Source organism: Trachurus japonicus, chromosome 7 (genome assembly GCF_045865225.1).
Source record: "Trachurus japonicus isolate A0001 chromosome 7, Traja_1.0".
NCBI classification, from domain to species: Eukaryota; Metazoa; Chordata; class Actinopteri; order Carangiformes; family Carangidae; genus Trachurus; species Trachurus japonicus.
This window is the reverse complement of record NC_140913.1, coordinates 31,164,759-31,170,150: the sequence shown is the minus strand read 5'-3', so window position 1 is coordinate 31,170,150 and position 5,392 is coordinate 31,164,759.

Sequence of the window (5,392 nt, the reverse complement as noted above, 5' to 3'; positions counted from 1 at the left end):
GATGATCCATGCGTTTTACAGATTTTCATTGAAAAAAAAAAAAAAAAATCCATGCATTTACCGCGACTACCGAAACCATGGAGACGTAAACATAAAATTCCACCGGAAGAGCAAAACCGGCGGCAAAACAGGCTACGTTTTTGACGTTCGGAAAAAGGTGGATAGCTAGCTACTACAACAAGGCTAAAAACAGAGATCAAATCCATTTTTTCCTTACAACTTTTTCATGTGGTGGCTTCAGGACACTTGGGTCAGTACAGACGAGCAGTATGGAGGTATCTGGATGTTTCATAGTGTGTGTTTTGGACGATTCAAAAGTGAACTCTATCTGCCGCCATGAAAACCCGTCACCAGCCCGGACCCCCCCTGGAACTCCAAAAGCGTTTTGATGACTCTGAAAGTTCTCCAAAACCTTCCTTGGCATGACGGTGAGTAGAAAATTGGTGAATTATCGATTTTAGATGAAGTATCTCTTTAATGACACATCTGGATAACTGTATCAGATAGGCTCAACAACTTCATATAAGCTTCATTTGAGGAATAAACGGCAGCGTTTACCTGACGGGAGACCAACGCCTGAGCTACGGTAGCTAACAGCTAGCAGGTTTTACGTAGCTACTTTCTCTCTCTCTCCCTCTCTTTCTTACACACGCACACACACACACACACACACTCACAGCCAGGTTGTCTGTCATATCTGTTGTAAACCTTGTAATAATAATAGCTTGTTGAGTACAGTTAACATTATTGTTGCTTCGGTTTGAGTGTGGATTAATTGTTAACGGTTTGTTGTGTGATGTGAGAGGTGGTCCAATATCGCGATCCTGTTATTGATGAGTTGGGTTTTAATAACAGCTGATAAGTGGATTGTGATGAGAAAGTGTTGCACATATTTTAAGACTTATCTGTGCAAACCACTGTGCAAAACCTGTTTGTTGTGACTTTTTGTGTGATAAGCTGATTTGCCATACCGACCCCCAGATTTTAGATGAAGTATCCTTTTAATGACACATCTGTCTGTGCCGTGACTAACTCAGGAGAACGTGAATATTTTTCACTTCACTTTCACACAAACTTTAAGAAAACAAACTCATAGACGCTGACGCACAACAAATTCAGAAAACAACTTTTATCAATTTGACAACTGATGTGTTGCAGAAATAAAAATAAAACTCACAACACAAACTTTACGGGCCACCATACAATCCAGCAGAATAAAGACTGTGAAATTGTTATTGAGCAGTATATGTATGGCCATTATGGACAGGAAGAACAAACAAAGGCCACTAACTCTCTTGAAGTAAACGCTGGCATGTGCATTGTTTGTGGGTGAACTCGAACAACTAAAACTGCGAAACAGGGCACTAAGAAATCAACACTCAGACTTATCAGCCCTCAACAAGTGAATTGTCCTTGGTCTTCTCAAAAAAGGTTTAAGATAACTTCTAATAATAATTGTAGCCAGGCCATTAGATTTTTCCAAATACAGTCAAGGACAGTTTAAACCATGAAGCGTTTCAACAATAAGGTTTTTTTTCCTCTTCTCTGCTCGTTGTCATTCATCATATTCATATTTCACTCCACTCTTTTGGTTAAATATGTGTAGTCCATTCATTTGTAAATTAGAAATACATTCCCCCATGAAATGGCCCTGAGTTTATTTTAGTTAATAGACTGCATGGACAGTTAATTATCAAGTAAAACCTTTTCAGAAATATCACAATTTCTCTCCTTCGTGGTTATTATTGGTAGGACTGACTCGTTGAACCTGGCTTTTATTAACTTTGAGTTTTCTCCTCCTTCTAGTTTACAATATACAAAATAATCAATACATATCCACCTTTTCTGTGGCAGCCCTGCAGCCATGCCCATCACTTTCTACTTATTGCACTTTTGTTATGAATAAATAGGAGTAAATATTGTATTTTCACATTATTGTCATCGCAGCTTTAGCACTGTCATGACTATTTATGGCAGCAGCAGCACAGTATTTGTGGGACTGACTGGAAATGAACTACATGGCCCATGTTTGCAGTAACAATTGAACATGTCTCTCACTGCTTTGTTGTGGCTCAGTGATGTGTTACTGAAGGTGGACAGATAAATAAGCTCACTACTCCACCAGCAGATGTCACTGTTGTGTAATGTGGGGAACAGTGTGCTACCCAGTATTCAGGATTTCAAAATAGCAGTTAAATAAAAATGACTACTTTGCAAAGAAAACCATTTGACACAAACTCTGATTATTGGCATCTAAATTTATACAATTTGCCTTTATAATCAATTATACGGTATGTTAGAAAATCCTTCTCATTCACTTTGCCGGTTTGAGTGTTTCTCTAATAATCTCACCACAGAACTCAAACTTGAATCTGTTGCTGTGATAAGCCTTAGTGTGTAACTTATTTGCTTTCATAAATACGTATTTTACTGAAGTTGAATCACACCGGCATTTTGCCTCGTGCTGGCGGACCACTTGTTTACATAGGCGCTTGTTTATCCATGCAGCGTCTGTTGTCTGTCTGACGTCTGCCCGATTTCACGTGAATGCAACATCAAGAATACGCTCCGATATGCAACCGCACAGCTAGATGGGGGTAATCCCTACATATTATACCTTTAACCCTTGCAAGCTTCAGCACCTAGCACTGTTTGTGTTCAAATCCTTCTTTGACGTCTAATGGGGTGTAGGCTACTCCAGGAAAGCTGCTGCGTGTGAGAGTTAAATCAATACAGTTTCATTTCCACTCACACCTCCACTGAGAGGATGACCAGACAGAGCGATACCGATTCCTACTGAACACACTCACACTGTTTTGGGCCATGATGAGGATAATGCAAACAGTAGCTATAGCAGACGACACCTGTGAAGAATAGACCTTCTATTATTTATGCTCCAGTATGGTTCGATTGCAAATCCCATATTCCACTTCAGCTTCATATCTTATCAAGTGTTTTTTTTTTTTCAATATCTACAAGCCGATGACCTGAAAAGAAACAAATTGGCAGTGCCACTGTGTCCCTCTCCTCCCTCCTTCCCCTCCTCTCCCTCAAGGTGACTCCTCCATCTGCACCCTCCCTGGTTTTGCCAATCCCCTCTGCCTGCAGTTTCCATGGTACAGTTTCTGAGATCTGAGTTTTTTTTGTATGTGTGTGTGTGTGTGTGAGAGCTGCCACTATCTCACCTGTTTCCCTAGTTTTCCTGGAGCTATACACATCAATCAAAGCTCAAATCCACACTATGCTGCTTTGTTCCCCGTGTGTGTGTGTGAGGAAACAGAGAGCGATACATGAGGGCATCAAAGTTGTCGTCTGTTTCCAGCCTTGCTAACAAATATTTGCTGGAAATAACATCCGAAATTACATGTTGTTTACATACAACACACACACCTGACCAGTTTTTCTTCCATTCGCCTTTTTCATCTCATCTTCTCCTTCTTCTTCCTCCTCCTCTTTGGGGGCGAGGTGTGTCTTTCTTTGTACTGGCTTCATTTCACTGCACAGCATCCTCATTTTAATTACCCTCATCTTCACCTCGCCTTGCGTCATTCGAAGTGGGGGGTGAGGGATAGGATATAAAAAAATGTAAGAAGGGCGGGGTGGGCTACAGTACATGTGCTGTGCTGTGAGTGAATAGGGTGGCCTGTTTTGAAAAGGAATGAGAGGAGACACCAAAGGAGGGAGATGTGAGCCGCCCGAGCCAGTCTATGGGCCAATAATACAGCTAATATATGCAGATTAGGTTTTTTCAACTCCTCTCCTGTAGATATATTTTTTCATCAGTCAAGATGATCTGTATTTATTCTGGCATGCTTGCTCTTCATTTGCCATGTCTGACACTTTGCAGTGAGGGATGGGCGTGCCGCTACAGTACCTGCATGCTGGGTGCTGGAGTTAGAGTATAGTGCCTATACCCAGGGGTGCAGATCCGATCTTGCCCGTATGCAGCTCATAACATGCCACCATAAATCACAACTTTGTAGAGGCTCACCTCACCATATCATTCAAAAAGTGCTGCACAGGGAATCATTTATTGTGGTTACCTTTCTTGTTTATTTGTCCTAAACAGCCAACAGCATGTATCATTATAATTTTAAGGGTCTTGGACATATAATATCTGCTCACGTTCTTATCTTTTGCCCTCTGACCCTCCCAGAGCCCCAATTCTTCTCACCGTCTTCCTTTTCTCCTAGTGTATAGGACTACTTTATGCATGATTAATTGATATGTATGAATATCAAAATATGAAGTGCTAAGATTGAGGGGGTCATTTTTTTAAAGGGACATTGTGTAACTTCTCCTGTTATCTATTCACGATAATCGATTATTTGTTTCAAAAGTCTGTTTTTCATTAATCAGTAATCCCCCCCATCAACAAACTGAAGTGTTCCTTTCAGCTCTGAATTAGCCGTTCATATCATTCATATCTACATGGAGCGGGTAAGCTCGGTGCTGGCTGCCATGTGGTGTCGCCATGTTTTTACGTTCAGTGGCAGCGTGACGGTAGGAAACCACGGAAACTCAGCGGAGACACCGGAGCTGTCGGCTCAGGTCGAGGTGGGGTCTGTGAAAAGTCACCGCGGTAACGCAGTGAGGAGGAATGGAGCGTTACACTGATGCTGCATTCACCTGCAGTCGGGCAGACGGCCGTCGGTAACAAACCAGATGTCGTTTTAGTCACAGAAGTCCAGAGAAAGCCGGTAAAACGTGGGTCAGGTAAACAATACGACGTTGCCATGACAACATATTGTCACGTGTATTGTTTTGCCTAGTGCTGACGGACCACTTGCTTACATAGAGGCTTGTTTATGCCGTTAGGTGCAGCGTCTGTCGTCCGTCTGCAGTCTGCCCAATTTCACGTGAATGCAGCATGAAAAATACGATTGAGTTGCTTGCGATATACAACCGCAACACTAGATGGGAGTAATTCCTACACAATGTACCTTTAAGCCTGCTGATGTCATCAGCGTCTGTGTAAGAAACTACCCGTTCATTTGCATCGTAGTGGAGGAGACCAGATGGGATGTGGAGTATTTTTTCCACCATTTCAATCATTTCTTTTTAGATGTGAATATAAAATGCGAAGAATGTAAAATCTGAAAACACATTTGTTCAATTTTGAGTAATTTGGGGTATTTTTATTGGTGGGGGGGATCTACACACCCATACCTATATCTATACCGTGCATGCAACAACCACAGCAGCAGCATCCCACAGGCTGCACCACCACTTCCACGCTGCATGAGGAGTGTTGCTGCTGCATGCCGTCCCCGTCCCCCCTCCTGCCATCACTCAGCTGTCTGGTGAAGGGTTGAGCCACTACAACGCAATTACACATTCATTTCACCCACACAGCCAGCCAGCCAGCCAAGCCCAGCTCCCCTCCCCCCTC